Source organism: Rhincodon typus, chromosome 4, assembly GCF_021869965.1.
Source record: "Rhincodon typus isolate 14 chromosome 4, sRhiTyp1.1, whole genome shotgun sequence".
NCBI lineage: Eukaryota > Metazoa > Chordata > Chondrichthyes > Orectolobiformes > Rhincodontidae > Rhincodon > Rhincodon typus.
The window spans coordinates 90,714,982-90,734,018 of record NC_063335.1 but is presented as its reverse complement, the minus strand read 5'-3'; the positions used below and the strand labels follow the sequence as shown (position 1 = coordinate 90,734,018).

General features: G+C 40.4%; 1 long non-coding RNA gene across 1 annotated transcript in view; it reads right to left on the bottom strand.

Annotated features, from left to right (window-relative positions):
* Window positions 1-4,297: 4,297 nt before the first annotated feature.
* LOC125482945 overlaps window positions 4,298-19,037 on the bottom strand; it is a 20,120-nt gene continuing 5,380 nt past the window's right edge. The window contains exon 2 of the long non-coding RNA XR_007261935.1: window positions 4,298-4,376. This is a non-coding gene — a long non-coding RNA (uncharacterized LOC125482945). The remainder of the gene's footprint in view (window positions 4,377-19,037) is intronic.

Here is a 19,037-nt window from a genome sequence, read left to right as displayed (position 1 = left end):
TAGAATTCTCAATATATAAAAGTTACTTAAATGGCCAGCCCTTTAAAAATTATTAATAGATGCTTGTGCCACTAGGAGTTGATTTCAGTAGTTTATTTGACTATTTACTGACATAACCCTAAGTTGTTATCATTACAACAGTATTAATGGTTGTCTGCTTTCTACAATCTACCATTATTGTTGGGAGTATGGGGGTGGGTGCAGCTGTGTGAATCATAGTTTGATTGACAGCTCAGAGAGGTTTGTCAAAAAATAACTGTCTTTAATGTGGCATTTATGATGACATGTTTGTTTTTATAAGGGAATATGTACTTGAGGTGATTTAAATCCACTGAATGGGCTTTAAGGTATCTTTGTGTTTTCTATACAGTGAATTGTGTAGTGACTATATCACTGAACTAGTAATCCAGAACCCACACACTAGCGAGTCCCACTGGATGGTTAGCAGTAAGGTTCTGAGGGGAATCAAATGTACAACAGGCTTGAGATCAAATAAGGGACAAGGCAGATGACAGAAAATTGAGTCACACAGTTGCATCAAAGCCATAGAGGGAGTAAAGCAAACCATGGTGCAATTACAGGGGTGAATGAAATTTGGGCACAGCCATTGTGTATACTTTTATTTTGTTAAATAAAATTAGTTTTTAAAAAATCTTTCACTCACTGAGAATGGCAAGGAAGGATGGTAAGGCCTTACAGCTCCATCTAGTGGTTCACTTCAATTTGGTGTGCTGATAGATGGGTAAGCACGGTACCGCCATCTGGTGGTACAAGGGAATACAGGCACAGGAGTAGGACATTCAGCCCCTCGAGCCTTTTCCATCATTCAATCAAATCATGACTGATCAATCTGTGGTCTAACCTGAGATACCTACCTTTGGCTCTTATCTATTCTTATGTTTGCTGAACAAACATTTGTCTATCTCAGATTTAACATTAACAACTAAAGCAGCCATTTGTGGAAAAGAGGTCTAAACATCTAGCTCTCTTTGTGAGGAGAAGTGCTTCTTAACATCTCTCCTGAATGGTGCTCTCTAATTCTCAGACAATGTCCCCTAGTTCTCGAATCTACAACATGGAAATAGTTTATCTTTATCTATCCTGTCTTTTCCTGTGAATATCTTGAAGACTATGATCAAATCACACCTCAGTAATCAGGTTGAATTCGTATAATTTTTCCTCATAACTTGAAGTCCAGGTATCATTCTCGTAAGAATATGTTGTACTCTCTCCAAGGCAAACATATCCTTCCTAAGGTGTTGTGACCAGATCTGCTCATAGTACTTCAAGTGGGGTTTAACCAGGGTTTTATATAACTGCAGCATAACTTCTGCATACTGTACTCCAGTCCTCCAGATATAAAGGCCAACATTCCATTAGCTTTCTTGATTATTTTTTGCATCTGTTTTTGACACTTTGAAGATCTGTACACCTGAACCCCCAAGTCTCTTTGGACATGCATTGTATTTAACTTCATCCCACTTGGAAAGTATCCTGATCAATCCCTTTTCAGTCCAAAATGGATAGCCTCTCACTTGCTTGCATTGAACTCGATCTGCCACAGTTTTGTCCATTCACTTAGTGTAAAATTACAAAGGGATATGAATAGACTATCACCTACACTGTCCCCAATGACGCCTGACTTTGTGCCATCAGCTAATTTGGATATGGCTTTCTATGCCATTATCCAAGTCATTAGAAGTAATGTGAATAATTGAAGCCTTAACACAGATCACTGTGGGACACCACTGATCACATCCTGTCAATTTGAATACCTACCCATTCTTCCTACCTTCTGTTGCCTGCCACACAACCAATTTCGCAGCCATGTCAGTAATTTGCCCTCAATTCTGTGGACTTCTAGCTTAGTTAACAGTCTCTGATGTGAGACTTTATCAAATAACTCTGGAAGTCCTTAGACATTCTCCTGTCCACTACCTTAGTCACCTCTTCAAAACATTTGATAACATTTATCACATATGACCGACCTGTCATGTTGGCTTTACCTGATTGACCGAAAATTTACAAGGTGTTCAGTTTCCCATTCTTGATTCTTCAACAATTTCCCCACCAGAGATGTTAGGCTAACTGGTCTGTAATTCCTTGTTTTTCCTCTTTCACACTTCTCAAAAAGTGGAGTGACATGTACAACTTTCCATTCCAAAGGAACGACTCCTTTATCTGGGGAAGTTAGCACGTCTACACATGCCCGCTCTTTACTTTAACATCCTCAGATGCAAACCGTCAGGTCCCAGGGATTTGTCACTGTTTAATTCCATTTAATTTCCTCATTATTGGTGGTTTACTTAGGTTAATTTTATTCTGTCCCTGTTCTCAATCCAGTACTAATTTCCTCGGGATTTCTGGCAAGATTGCCTCAGTATTTACAGTAGAAAAAGAGGATAAGTAATTATTCAGCATGTCTGCCATTTCCCTGCAGTATTTGACAACATCCCCACTTTCAGTTTTTAGTGGGCCAACATTGGTCCTGACTACCAACTATAAAATTTCTATTTATTGAGTTTGATGTCCCTGGCAAGCTTCCTTTCATAATCTCTTTTAGTGGCTCTTAGAAGCATCTTTGTGGCCCTTTGCTAGTCTTTGTATCTTTCCCATTTAGCAGGATCTGCGTTTTTCTTTTTCATTTTTGTAAGCCCTTTTTAGTTGTACGAGGTCCCTTATCTCTTCAGTCTTAACTTTAGCCGTTTAGCTTCAAATTCCATTAATTTAAACATTTTGCCCAAAATGTGGCCAAAAACTGAAAAGAAAGACTTATGACTTCATACACCTGTTGAGAAGCTTCACTCACTGGAAGGGAATGTGTATTTAAAATAGAGTCCCATGTCACCATAAAGTCACAGACCGTGGCTCACTGGCTATCATTCTTGCCATTGCGTCTGAAGGTTGGCTTAAGTCCGACAACAGAAATTTGAATACAGAAATTCAGGCTTATTCTCCTATACAGTTCCAAGGGAGGGTCGCACTGCAAAAGGTACTGTCATTCGAGTGAGACTGAAATCTCAAATACTCTCTCAGATGAGTAGAGAAACAGAAGGAGGCTATTTAGGCTCTAAATCTGGCTCTGCCATTTAGTGAGATCATGGATGCTGTGAGCCCTTTCTAGCTCCTCTGCTTATTAATCTTAATATCTTGGAAATACGAAGAAAAAACTATCAATCTTCAGATTTTGGATTTTTCATTTATCCAGCATTAATTGTTGTTTGGGGATGAAAATTCTCAAAGAAAGCTTTCGTTTTAACAAAGTGGTGTCACACTGCAGGTTTTGGAAGAACAGTAGACAAAAATTTACTACAAAAAAAACCAGGATAAAATAGGAAAACCAAACTGTCTGAACATACAATATCAAAAATTTAAAAAAACAAAGTAGAAGTAAAATCTTATTCATCCAAAAACACTCCTTCATAAATTGTAGTAAAACAAAACAGTTCTTTTACAGTACCAAAACACCATTCATATAATATTCACACCAGTGTCCCTATATCAAACACCTCTACAGATTTAAGTCACTTGTGATTTCAGCTTTTAGATTGGAGCAGCAGATAGCTTCTTTTTGGAGCTTTCACACATTTGAGTTTTAATACACAGCTTTAGGTAACCACTTCAGGGTTTGTTCTGGTCTGAGACTAACACCAACCCCTCACTCTGAGGTAACCTAGTTCACAATGTATTCTTCCTTCGTCAGGATCACAGATCCGTACAGCCATCCTATTCAAGGGACATCACAGAGTCCCTCATTGAAAGTAAAACTGAAATCCCTGAAGTCTCCTCTCTAAACTATAGATATTTCCTTTGATCTGAAAGAAAATAAATTCTAAAAGTCTGTAAGAAGTTCAGAGACTTCATTGTTTATGTTGCTGGATTGCAAAACAGTTCAAAATAAACGGCAGCACAGTGGCTCATCGGTTACCACTGCTGTATCACAGCATCAGTGGCCAGGGTTCAATTCCATCCTTCGGCGACTGTCTGTGTGGAGTCTGCACATTCTCCCCATGTCTGCGTGGGTTTCCTTCAGGTGCTCTGGGTTCCTCCCACAGTCCAAAGATGTGCTGGCTAGGTGGATTGGCCATGCTAAATTGCCTATAGTGTTCAGGGATGTGTAGATTAGGTGTGTTAGCCATTGTAATTGCAGGGTTACAGGGAAAGGGTGCAGGGATAGGTCTGTGTAGGATGCTGTTCAGAGGGTCGGTGTGGACTTGTTGGGCCAAATGGCCTGTTTCCACACAGTAGGGATTCTAAAAGTTCAATGGTGGTGCACAAAACCCATTCACTTGAAAGCTAGGTCTCCAAAACTGATTTAATAGAAATCAGGAACAAAAACAGAAGTTGCTGGAAAAGCTCAGTAGATCTGGCAGCATCTGTAAAGAAAAATATTAGAGTCAACATTTCGGGTCCGGTGACAAAGGGAAACAGCATTACACAGACAATCATACAGTATAGCTAAAATACACCTGCAAGCACTACATGCCATGTAGGTATTAACCTACTATGTGGTGTCCAAATCTTTGACCCAAGTGCTCCTGATCACATTATGCAGCATCACAAAGCAATGTCAGTAATGGCTGTGATGCACAAGTAAATGACCTGCAAAGATTCACCCTAGCTGACAAAAAGTCACACTCCTCCCAAGTTCCAACAACATGCACATGTTGGACACCTTGGATCAGAAAACCTGGTATAACAAGGTGTGGAGCTGGATGAACACAGCAGGCCAGGCAGCATCAGAACAGCAGGAAAGCTGACGTTTCGGGTCTGGACTCTTCTTCAGAACCCTTTTTCTGAAGAAGGGTCCAGACCCAAAATGTCAGCTTTCTTGCTTCTCCGATGCTGCCTGGCCTGCCGTCTTCATCCAGCTCCACACCTTGTTATCTCAGACTCTAGCATCGGCAGTTCCTACTGTCTCTCATCAGGAAACCTGGTGTAGCACTCAGGATGGCTCAGCTCTGTACTTTAAATGTTGAAGTTGCAGCATGACAGATATCTACAAACACAAATGATAATGAAGAGTGAACATATATTAACAAATGTGAGAACATATTAACAATGAAGTGTCACCAGTGTCATCTGTGCGACCTCAGGTCTTCGTTCTTTCTCTTCCACCACATTTCAATGCAGTGTTATTTCCAAAGCAGTAGTGGGCGGAGCCTGTCCCACATTAGAGCCAGTGGCCTTGGAAATGCTGGCTGATGATACTATTTACCTCCCAGCAAGGTTAGTAAAAAAGAAAATGTTAATTCAAGGTTTGTTTTTTTTTACCCATTCATGGGAAGTCAGCATTTCTGGCTGGGTCAGCATTTATTGCCCATTCCTAGTTACCCTGACAAGGTGGTAGAGAGCTACCTTCTTGAACCATTCAGTCTGTTGTAGGTACACATAATGCTGTTAGAGAGAGAGTTCCATGTAGGAATAGTGGTATATTTTCAAGTCAGGATGGTGAGTGGCTTGGAGTCAACCATGTAGGTTGGTTGTGGTGTTTTCATTTATTTGTCGCCCTTGTCCTTTTAGACTGTAGTTGTCTTGGCTTTGGAAGGTACTATCAAAGAAGCCGATATGAATTTCTGCAGTGCATCTTGTAGATGACACACACTGCAAGTGATGGAGAAAGTGAATATTAATTTGTTGCCAATGAAGCAAGCTGTTTTGTCCTTGATGGTGTCACGCTTCCTCCATGTGTTTGAGCTGTAATCATCCAAGGAACAGAGAGTATTCCATTATGCTCCTAACTTCTGCCATTTAGATGATTCAATGGTCCCTGCAGACAGGGTTTGCTGAGATGATCCTTTTGGCTTGCCACAACTTGCTGTTTGCTGATCTCTCTTTTCCAACTATACAGAGCATTGCTGAGGTCGCTAGTGAAATACTGTGTACAGTTTTGTTTTGAAAAGCATATACTGGCATTCAATGCTATTCAAAAGAGATTCACCAGGCTAATTCCTGAGAGTAACAGATTGACTTATCAAGAATGGCTAAACAGATTAGGCCTTTATACATCAGAGTTTAGAAAAATGAGAGGTGATCTTGTTGAAACATACGATAGAAACCATAAAAGATACAGGGAAATGTTTCTACTGGGGGTTGGGTGCGCAGTTTTGAACTAGGGGACATAGTTCACAGAATAAGAGGACACTCATTTAAAACCAAGGTATGATGGAATTTCTTCTCCCAGAATATATTGAATGTCTGGTATTCTCCATCCAGAGAGTTGTGGAGGACAGATCACTGAAAGTATTTAAAGAGGAGGCAGATAGATGTTTGAACTATCAGAGAATTGATGGATTATGATAAGCTGGCAAGAAAGAGGTGCGGCCTGAGGCAGGTCAACAATGAACTTATTGAATGACAGGGCAGACTTGAGGGGCTTAATGTCATACTCCTTCTCCTATTTTTTATGCTGTTGTTCCAGGTAATTTTACCTGCTTGCAGGAGGCACAGAACAGCTACTTCACAACTTATAAAGCCTCTGAGTTATTAGTTAAAACAAGAACTTACAGGAGCTGGCAAGGGAAAATATACTAGATTTCTTCAGGCTTTAGATCATAAGACCATAAGAGATAGGAACCAGAGTAGGTTGTTTAGCCCCACGAGGCTGTTCTGCCATTCAATAGGATTATGGTTGATCTGACATTCCTCTGTCAACTTTCCAGCTTTTTCTCTGTAACCCTTGATTCCCTACTGATTAAGAATCTATTTATTTCAGCCTTAAATATACACAATGACTCTACCTCCATAGCTCTCTATGGTAAGGAGTTCCAAAGACACTCAACCTTCTAAGAGAAGAAATTCGCACTCATCTCAGTCTTAAATTGGAGGCCCTTTATTCGGGAAATATGCCCTTTGGTCCTGGGCTCTCCCATGAGGGGAAACATCCTCTCAGTATTTACGCTGTCAAGCCCCTCAAGAATCCTATATGCTTCAGTGAGATAACTCCTCATTCTTCTAAATTCCCAACCTGTTTAGCTTTTGTTCATAAGGCAATTCCTCTGTGATCATCCTAGTGAATCTTCTCTGAAACTGTCTCCAATGAAATAATATCTTCCCTTAAATAAGGGCACCAAAACTGCTCACAATACTCCAAATGTGGTCTCACCAGCACCTTGTACACTTGCAGTAAGATTTCCCTACTCTTATATTCGAACCCAATTAAAATAAGGGCCAACATCTTGATTACCTGCTGCACCTATGTGTTAGCTTTCTGTGTTTCATGTACAAGTACCCCAAGGTCCTTTATGTGGCAGCTTTCTCCAGTTTTTTCTCTAATTAAATGATACTCTGTTCTCCCTTGCAAATAAACAACTTCACATTTTCTCACATTAAATATCATTTGCCAACATTTTGCCCACTTTCTTAACCTATCAATACATCTCTGTAAACTCAATATACTTCTTTCTTCTGCAGACAGAGGAAAAACAATTACATCATCTCCCAACTCACTTCACGAACCGTCTTGGCTCACTTCACTCTATTGTGGCTGACTTTTCCTGGAATGAAACAAACAGAAGGATTGGCTGGCACAACTGCTAGTGCTGCTGCAGGTGGGGAAATGTGGCAAGGTGGCCTGGGTGAGTGAGTCAAGGCCAGAGACCATGTCGGGTTAGTAGTATTGGTGGTGGGGATAACAGTGGGAATTGAGAATGATAAACCATCAGTTTTGGTGGAAGGTGTGTGTCGTAGCAGAAATAGAATGAGTGTGACTTTGTACAGAGAAGCTGGTGGCACTTACCCTGGCAGAGTGAAGGAAGTAATCGGCCTTTGTCCTACAGTGCTCAGCATTTCTCCATACCATGGAAACCCCAATGGCCTGATTGGCAAGGTTGTGTTTCATGGCCTCATGTCCACATAGCCAGGAATCAACTTTCCTTTGACTGCCATGTCAAGGGCAAATGACATGGCTCCTCTGGACTGAGTCTGCTTGGCTAGGTGCTCAATGATCTTTTAAATATGGTACTAGTGTCAGGAATCTGAGGATGTCCGAGCTGTGGTAAATATTTCCACTTGGGGTGAGTGGGAGAATAGCATGAACAAGATGCCATAGGGAATAAGGTGAGTTTGGGAAGATAGTGCAAGAAAACCCATCACGCTTCATGGAGAGAAAGCTTCCATGAAACTTGCCAAAAATTACAATTAGCCAGGTTGTGGTAAGTTTCAGTACAAAAGAGTGCCCATTCAAAAAGAAAATAAAAGCCATCACTAAAAGCATTTCTTATAAAAACCTAACTGGTTCACTATTATGCTCCAGGGAGGAAAAAATAATTTCCTATGGAGTCTGACCAACAATCTTGGTTGGCTCATGGTAGCCCTATAAAGAGGACTTCTACCCACCTACTGATTGTATCAGCAGTAACAGGCAATGAACCCCAGTCTTTCCAACAATGTTCTATTTCCCAGGAGAGAAATAATGTTGTATTATCAGAAGTACCATTTTACAACAGAGATGTTAAACTGGCATTCAATCTGTCTTATTTAGGAGGACATAAAAGAACCAATGATGTGATCATCAAATATTTGGTTAGGATAACAAGGTGCATGAGGGATTGGAAAAATAGAGTTGAGGTTCAGATAAGTTATGATGGGTCAAGCACAATAAGCTGAAATGAAGGTTTATTCCCAGCATAAACCTCAGAAACCTTAATGGGTCAAAAGTCAGTTTGGATACTTCATGAAAGAGCTAGCCTGTGATTTGATTGTCTTTTCTAAAGAGTTAGCTTGCTTCAAAAGATATCATGATTTTGATAACAGGTCACAGATCAGGAACACTGGGCTGATTTCCCAAGAACTTTGGATCTCTGACATTAGAACGGAACAGTGTTCACTGGCTGCACTTACTGGCAGGGCACCCAACAGTGCAATCTTCCCAAAGGCAGCTTCCTAATGGACCACCTCCATGTTCTTTATGCTATTAAAGACAGTGGGCATGGTTTTGAGGCTGCTAGCCGAATCACAGAACAGCAAATCTACACTCTTGGAAGCTCCTTTGGGAGAGGTGGATGCCACTGAGACAGGTCAATAACTGTGAGGGTGCCTCAACATGGAGGTGCTATTCAAGGCATGTATTGAAAAAAATTCTGAGCAGAAAGACCATTACGTGCCTCAAAGATGGGAAACCCCTCCGGGTGCATTGGTTGGAACTTAGGAATGGCCCTTCTTACTCGGCACTCCATTGTTGAGACACTGTCCAATTCTGACAGCCCTTCAGATTCTCATGAGGAAATCACCTTCAACACGTTAACCTCCACATTCAAGAGGGATTGCTCCACTACCATAAAAATGTCAGCACGCCTACAGAATCACACCTAATTATGTTTTTAATCATCTTACTAGGTTACCTGGATCAATGGTCCGGGAAGCCGAGTCAGGTCCTCAGCAAGCTATGGGGAGCTCCCCCAATATTGCTCTCCCCTTTTCTCCTAGTTCCCGCATTCAGGCTCACTATCAAAGGGTGCTATGAACATGCTTCATTATTAATTTTCTTTGCAGATTCTTGTTTAACTAGACTGTGGTTCATTTGGAATGCTGAGAAGATACCTGTTTATTTTTAAACAGGTCATTGGTCAGGAAAGGACAGCAGGACTCTTTTTTTCCAAAACCACTTACAGTAAATGATATAGGTTAAGTCAAGGAAACAGCCAAGGTGCTGGATTCACTGGAAATCATATGTCATTATTTAACTTCTATATTTACTTGCAATCACATGTCTGTATTGGGAACTCAGTTGGGGTACAGCCTGCTGAGAGAGAAAAGCAGCTCTATTCATCCTCTACTTTTCTGAGAAAGTCCTGTGGCTGATCCCGCGTGCTAACTGAAACATTAATTCAGCTGTTTTCCTGAAAAACTTCTGAAAGAACAACTGTTTATTTTTGTATTTTTTTGATGTGGTCTGAAGCGAGAAAGAATTGTGCTAAAACCAGTGGTTTAAAGGATTGCTGTACATTTTGAAAAGCAAGTAACCTGACACTTGCGACAGCATTGTGTAAACAGTTATTTGATAAAGCAGTACTTACAGTGGTTGTTATTGAATTGAAGGTATAGGTTTCTGTGTACAGATGTGACTAAGCGGCAAGAAGATCTGAATTGGTTTACAAACTCATGACCAGTTATCAATAACAAAGCCTGCCAACAAACATGTGATTGGTTCTCAGATAACTGAAAAGCTTGGTGCCATGAAAAAGGTAGAGCAAAGTGTTTTGATCCCCACCAGCACATATGCTTTCTCTCTGTTCGTTGCAGATAACACCTATTTTAAACCTGAAGAATCCACTTAATCTTTACTCCAACAGCTGTTGTACACTGTGCCTTTTAATTGATAGGACAGGAAAGATCTTAAGCGCACCAGTCGCCTTGCAAACCAGTCGAAGTATCTGAGGAAAGACAACTGATTTGTAATATTCTGACCAGCATAATCATAAAGATCATCTCTGCAACTTGTGAATAGAACCACTGAACTCTCTTCCACTTTTCTTGTGCAAATAATTTATTTTCCCTTGTCTGTTTGTGAAAGGGGTGTTTTAGGGTATTAGAGTTTTAAATTACTGTGTTATATGCAAAAGTTTATAACTATTTATTTGTAGCTGGAATCTAATTACTTGAAATTAATTGTAATTCTTAAGTGTAGAAACCTGTCTGTGCTTTCTATCAAAAAGAGTCTGAAATTCAGATACATCAGGGATTTTTTTTTAAAACTTTTGTGAGGCTCTGGGAATATCAGGGCTTGAATTTTTTTTCTTTTATTTGTCCACAGAATGTGGGCATCACTGGCTAGGCAAGCATTTATTATGCATTCCTAATGTCCAGAGTCCACATTTTAAGGTGTGCTATCCCAGTGAAGCATAACTAACATTAATCCAGTTTTTCTACTGAACAGCTTCTGAAAGAGTTCTTCTGAAGGATTACTGAATGACCTGCATCCACAAAGATTCCGATGACAACTGCCTGAGGTTAGTGGTACTCATCTACGTGTGCCAGGTCGCCAAGTGAAAGCCATCTTGACTGATTTCATACTTTACCTTTCTTTCAAGAACTAACAATTATTGGTCAAAGTGTTTTTTTCTACAAAGAAATATATTTTCTTTCTCCTTTATTTTTCTGTCTGTGTGTGTACTTGTGTGTGCGTGTGTGTGAGAGAGATCATAGAATCCCTACAGTGTGGAAAGAGGCTATTCAGCCCATCAGGTCCACACTGACCATCCAAAGAGCATCCCAACCAGATCCAACTCACCATCAAGCCCCAAAACCCTGCATTTAACCTGACTAATCCACCTAGCCTACATATCCCTGGACACTATGGGCAATTTAGCATAGCCAATCCACCTGACCTGCATACCTTTGGCCTGTGGGAGGACAGCAGAACACCCGAAGCAAACTCAAGCAGACATGGGGAGAACGTGCAAACGCCACACAGACAGTCACCGAGGCTGGAATTAAACATGGGACTCTGGCTCTGTGAGGCAGTAGTGCTAACCACTGAGCACCATGCCTCTGTGTGCATGTTGCCAAACAGCTCCTGTTTTCACAATAAACGAATAATTTTGTTTTATTTTTCTTGAATAGGACGTGGGCAGCACTGGCAAAGTCAGCATTTTTTCTCTATTCTTTGCAGTCCTTGAACTGATTGGCTCCCTAGGCCATTTCAAAGGCCAGTTAAGAGTCAACTAGTGTTGTCCAACTGATGTCACATGTAGGTCAGACCAGGTAAGGGCAGTAGATTTATTTCCCTAAAGGGCATCAATGAACTAGATGGGATTTTACATCAACTGACAATGGTCACCATGAGACTAGCTTCCAGATTTTTATTTAATTTAAATTCAACCATCTGCCATGACAGGATTTGAACCCAAGTCCTCAGAATATTACCTGGCCTACGCTTAATAGTCTAGCAATAATTCCACTGGGCCATTACCTCCCTCATAACATACATACATACTATTCAATTTGATAAACTGGTCAATGTTGTAGATACTTTCTAAATAACCTGTTCAAGGTGTTACTACACACCTCAGCAGCAGGTGGGACATGAACCTAGGTTTCCTGGTCCAGAGGTAGGAACACTACCACTGCATCATAAGAACAGGTCAAGGGAAGAATGAAAGACTGAAGGATTATGCCCTGTGCCCCTGCAATCTCCATTCTCACTTCCTTCAAAATCCTTGGATTCTTCTCATTCAGGCATGCTTGTCAACATTAAGTACCAATAGACTTTCCAACAATTCTTCCTTATCAGTTTTGAATGCTTCTGATGACACAGGTTCCTCCTCAGTATTCTTTCAACACCTCAGCAATACCCACTAACTCCACGTGTAAATCCCATTTATGGTTCATAAATGGTCTACTTCTCCTTTTACCATTTTTTAACAATCGATGTACCCATAAATAAACTTTTGAAACCCCTTTATATTGGCTGTCAGACTATTGTCATAATTCCTCCCCAACTACAAGATATGGAAGCAGAGTAGGCCACTCAGCCAAACACACTTTTTCTTCTTTACCTTAATTTGTATCTCTTCTATCATCCAGGGGGTTCTGGATTTGTTTGTCCTACCTCTCACATTTGTGGCAATGTACGCTGACTGTACCTGAACCATCTCCTCTTTGAAGGTAGCCCACTGTACAGTAACAGATTTTCACCCAATCTCTTATTCCAGTCAATCATGCCCAGCTTTATCCTTGCCCAATTCAAATCAGCTCTCTGCCAATTATTTTTTCTTATGCTGGTTTGATGCTTGTCATTCTCTATCATCATCTTAAAACTTATGATACAACAATCACTGCCCTCTAAATTCTTCCCCACTAACACAAGATCTCATTTCCTAGGACCATGTATAAAAGTACATCCTTTCTTGTCGGAATGGACAGGTTGTAGGAAACTCTCCTGCACGCAGTCCAGGAACATTTGTCAATTGTCCCTTATCTCCAATCTAAAAGTTGAACTCAGAAGTGACCTATAGAGATGTGTTTTGGATACTTTACAAAAGCTGCTTTGTTTCTTTTCAATTTATAATGGAGTGTTTGGGATGAATAATTTTATATTTTTAATGTGTGTATAAAAATATGTGAATTGGAGAATAAATAGTTGGTTTGGTTTATTCTATTTTATCTTCATTTCTTTTATTAATAAACTTCTATTTAATTGGTAAAGCAAAATCTGCAGCATTGTGTATTTGTTTCAGTGGGAGACTACTTTGTTAAAACCAAAACAATCCAAATTATAATCTGTCAATTCAGGTTCCTGACTGGGATTTGACTTGTCCAGTAATAACATCAACTAGATCAGAACAGTCAGCAGATAAAGTCAACATAGTTTTGTAAAGGGTAAATCATGTTTAACCAATTCATTGGAGTTCTTCAAGGATGTTACATGTGCTATGGTTAAAGGAGAATTTGTGGATATACTGTAATTTGATTTCAAAGGCCGTTGATAACATGCTATGTCAAAGGTTATTGCATAAAACAAAAGCTCATAGTTAAAGGGGTAAATTATTGCCATGGTTGAAGGTTTATTGGCAATCAGAAAGATGAGTTGGCATAAATGGACATACTTCACGTTAGCAAAATGTAAGGAGTGGTGTGCTACTACTCAATGGTTTACAATGTAAGTAAATGACTTGGATGTAAGGACAGAAGGTAGATATTTTCTAAACAAATTGTTTAAAGATGTTATTACTCAGGTAGGGCTTGAATCTGGGCCACCTAAGCCAGAGGTAGGAACTCAAGAGCCTCTAAAGGGCAGAACATATGGTTGTCAAATTTGATGGTGGCACAAAGATAGTTAAAAATATAGAAGCATAGCAAATAGAAGCAGAAGTAGGTTAGTTGGCCTTTCAAGATTGTTCCACCCATTCAGTATGATCATGACCATTCGTCCGACTCAGTATCCTGTTCCAACTTGCACCTATACTCTTTGATCCCTTTAGCCCTAAGAACTAAGTCTATCTCTCCATTAAAAATGTAGGAAAGTAAGCTGTGAAGCAATCATAAGAAGCTAAAAAAAGATATAACTGTTTGGGCAAAGATCCGGAAAATGGAGTGTAACTTGGGAAATTAGAATACGAAATTGTCCATTTTGGCAGCCTGCATAGAAGCACAGTATGTCATCAATATAGTGGGAGATTTCACACCTCTGAGATGCAGTGGGATCTAGATGTACTAGTGCATGAATTGCAAAGATTAGGATGCAGAAAAAGCAAGTAATTAAGAAAGCTAACAGAATGTTATCATTTATTATGCGAAGAATTGAAATACGGAAGTTGGGGAATTATCCATTCTCTAGAGGCAACATGGAATGGGCAAGAAATGCTGGCCAGCCGGTGACACCCACATCCCACAAAATGAATAGAAAATATTATATGTCAATATACAGAACACAAAAAGAGAACTGTACAAAATAATGGTCAAAGGATGTAAACATATTGGATGTAGTTCAGAGAGTGTTTACCAGACTAATATCTAGAATGCTTGTGTTGTCTTATAAGGAAAGGTTGGCAGGCTGAGCTTTGTATCTGGTGGGGTTTATAATAAATGATTTGATCGGTAAGACTCTGATAGGTCCTGACAGAGCAGATGTGGAGTGGATTCTTCTCCTATTGACAGAATCTAGAACTAGGTGTCATTGTTTACAAAATTAGGGATTGTCCATTTAAATTAAGAGAGGAGGCATTTTGTATTCTCATAAACGATCATGAGTTTTTGGAACTCACTTCCTCAAAAGACAGTGGAAGCTGAGTCTTTGAATATCTTTAAGGCAAAAGTGGATAGATTCTTGGGAAGGAACAAAGTAGAAGGTTATTGGAATTGACAGGAATGTGGATTTGAAGTTGTAATTAGATCAGTCATGATCTTATTAAATGGCAAAGCAGGCTAGAGAGATCGAATAGCCTACTCCTTATTCATATGTTCAAATCCAGAAACTCGCTCCTAAATGCATTATGGGGATAGCCCAAGAATATTTCATTAAGGTAGATAGTCAGCCATGACAATGAATCGCAGAGAGAGCTCAAAGGGCTGAATGGCTCACTACTCCATCTATGATGCTATTGCTAGCAGTTTAAGATGGTTGCTAATCACCACCTTCATAAGGACAGTTGAAGGTGGGGCAATGAATAATGACCTTGCCCAGTAATTCACATCCCACAAATAAACAAACGGCAAAAGCAAGGGAGACATTTGTAAATGGGATTGCATGCAAGTTAGGATACTAGCAGTGGAGTTTTCTATGAGTTCATGGTTTTGTAGCATGGAAAAATGGGAAGACAAGCTAGGAATGAATCAGAAAAATAGATGAGGTGAGGCGGGGCAAACAGGTGATATTACGCACGTTGTTATAGATAACCTGTGTAATGTATGAGAAATGTAGTTGGAAGCTCATCTGAAGTCACATACAACATCAAAGTTGCAAACAGTCTGATTCAGCCTCTAAGATCTATTTCCTTGGAACCAGGATGGAGTAGGCTGTGAGGGAACATGGTTTGGAGCAGGAATCAAAGACAATTGGATCAGTCCTTTCAAGATCCGGTTCTGAGGATAGACCGGTGATGGTGGGACTGTTTCCTTGGGAGAGAAGACTGAGGGGAAATTTGATAAAACTTTTCAAAATCATGAAGGGTCTGGAATATGTAGATAGGGAGAAACTCTTTACACTCACAGAAGGATCAAGAACCAGAGGGCACAGTTTTAAAGCATTTTGTAAAAGAAGGAAATTCTGCAAGGTGAGGAAAACACTTTTTCACATATTAAATGGCTTGGAGTGGATTGCCTGGAAGTAAGACGGAGGCTTGTAGCTCAATTGATGCAATAAGAAGGGCACCAGTTAATTATTTAACAACATACATAGTTACAAGGAAGGGCAGGATTCCAATTGACACCAAGCCTTGCTCAGCACAGAAACAGTTCTGCAATATTCAATCCAAGGGAAATTCTTTGGAGGTCAGATGATACAAACAGATGAACAAAGGACAAGTACAGACTACTTGGTTCTTCGCATCTGCTCTGCCATTCAATAAGATCATGGCTGATCTGATTTTAACGTCAACTCTACATGTCTGAACATTCACAATGATCTTTCATCCTCTTGCTAATCAATAACTTATCCACCTCTGCTTTAAAAATATTTAAAGATTCTTCATCCACTGACTTTTAAGGAAGGGAATTACAAAGACTCTACGAAAATCTGGAGAAAAAAAAAAGTTTCCTCGTTTTTATTTTAAATGGGCAATGCCTTATCTTTAAAATATGACCCCCCTTCTCTAGATTCTTCCAGGAGAGCAAATATCCTTTCAACATCCACCTGGTCAAATCACCTTGGGATCTTGTATGTTTCAATTAAGTCGCCTCTTACTCTTCTAAATTCCAGAGATTACAGGGCTAGCCTGTCCAGTCTTTCCTCCTAAGGGAATCTGTGCATTTCAGCTAATAGTCTAGTAAACTTTCTCTGAAGTGCTTCCAATGCATAAACATCTTCTATACATACAGTGACCAGTAGTATACATATTACTCCAGATGCAATCTCATCAATGCCATATACAACTAAACATAACCTTGCTATTCTGGCATTCAATTCCTCTTGCAACAAAATATAACATTGTTAGCTTTCTTGATTATTTGTTGTGTCTGCACACTAACCTTCTGCGATTCATGCACTAGGACACATAGATCTTTCTGCATCTCAAAGGTGTGCAACCTTTAAATTTTTTTTATTCTTTCTGCCAAAATAGCCACTTTCACACTTTTCCACATTGTACAAGTTTAAAGGTAGGTGGTAGAGGGTGATGGTGGAGGGTTGTTTTTCAGTCTGAAATCCTGTGACCAGCCATATGCCGCAAGGATCAGTGTTGGGGACCACTGCTTTTTGTCATTTATATAAATTATTTGGATGTGAATCTAGGAGGAATGGCTGGTAAATTTGCAGATGACACTAAAATTGGTGTAGTATACAGTGAATAAGACTATCTCAGAGTACAACGGGACCTTAATCAGATGGGTCAACGAGTGGCAGATGGAGTTTAATTTAGTTAAATGTGAGGTGTTGCATTGTGCTAAGGTAAATCAGGGTGGGTACACTTAATGGTAAAGTACTGGAGAGCGTCGCCAAACAAAGAGACCTTGGGGTGCAGATTCATAGTTCCTTGAAGGTGGAGTCACAGGTAGACAGGGTAGTGAAGAAGCCATTTGGTACACTTGCTTTTTTTGGTCAATGCATTGAGTATAGTTGTTGTTGTCATTGAGTATAGGAGTTGGGATGGCTGAACAGGACATTGTTTAAGCCACTTTTGGAATACTGCATTCAGTTCTGGTCTCTCTGCTAAAGGAAAGACGTTGTTAAATTTGAAAGCACGCAGAAAGGATTTACAAGGATGTTGCTGAGGTTGGAGGGTTTGAGCTAGAGGGAGAGGCTGAATAGTCTGGGCCTATTTTCTCTGGAGTGTTGGAGGCTGAGGGGTAACCTAACAGAAGGTTATAAAATCACGAGGGGCACGGACAGGGTCTTTTACCCAGGGTAGGGGAGTTCAAAACTAGGGGGCGTAGGTTCAAAGTGAGAGGGGAAAGATTTAAAAGGGACCTAACGGGCAACTTTTTCACACAGAAGGTGGTGTGTGAATGGAATGAACTGCCAGGGGAGGTCGTGGAGGCTGGTACAATTACAAAATATGAAAGGCATCTGGATGGGTAAAAGAACAGGACAGGATGAGATGGATATGGACCAAATGCTGGCAAATGGGACTAAATTAATTTAACATATCTGGTCGGCATGGACGAGTTGGACTGTAGGGTCTGTTTCCACGCTGTACAACCCAATGGCTCTAATTCCATTTGCCAGATGTTTGCCCACTCACTTAACTTATTTATGTCCCTTTGTCGACTCCTTATGTCCACTTCACAATTGATTTTCCGACTGATCTTTGTGGCATCGGCAAATTTAGTTATTACATCTTCAATCCCTTTATCCAAATCATTTATATAAATCATAAAGAATTGTGGTCCCAGAACAGACCCCTGTGGCACATGACTTGGAGGCCTCAAAAGACCCATTTGTTTTTACTCTCTGGCATTCTGTTAGCCAGCCAATCTTCTATCCTTGCAAGCATTTCCCCTTACACCATGAGCTCTTATCTTCCAGAATAGCATTTGATGTGGTGCCTTATTAAATGCCTTCTGGAAATCTAAATTTAAACTCACTGATTCACCTTTACCTATGGCACAATTTTACTTCAAAAATTTCCAATAAATTAATTAAGCATAACTTCCTCCGATAAAACCATGTTGCCTATGCTTGAATACCTTGGACTTACCCAAATATTGTGTTATAATGTTTTAAATACTAACATTAGTGATGGGCACATTGCAAGGAGTGTAACATTGTTTTAGTGACACCAAGTTTCAAAACCTTCCCTATTATCCATCAACTTTGCCCAGCTTCTTTTTGATTGTCCTTTAACAGGCTGATTTTCATGTTGAATTAAATTGGTAACTAGATGCCAGTAGCTGCAGGAGGATCCTTTTGGATTTCCACTGCCTGGAAATGTGATGGAGACAGATTCAACTGAGGCATGCCATAGGATATTAGATCATGTGGCAAAAAAAAACAGCACCTCATTTTCCGCCTGGGGACCCTGCAGCCTCCAGACTCAATATCGAGATCAATGACTTTAGGTCCTAAGCTCTCCCATGTCCTTATCCTTACCCCCACACACAAGACCTTGTTATCACACACAGGGTGCAGGGCTGGATGAACACAGCAGGCCAAGCAGCATCATAGGAGCAGAGAGGCTGACGTTTCGGGCCTAGACCCTTCATTAGAAAAGGGGGAGGGGAAGGGGGTTTTGAAATAAATAGGGAGAGAGTGGGAGGCGGATAGAAGAGGGATAGAGGAGAGGATAGGTGGAGAGGAAACAAACAGGTCGAAGAGGCGGGGATGGGGCCAGGAAAGGTGAGTGTAGGTAGGGAGTTAGGAAGGGGATAGGTCAGTCCAGGGAGGACGGACAGGTCAAGGGGGCGGGATGAGGTTGGTCGGTAGGAGATGGAGGTGCGGCTTG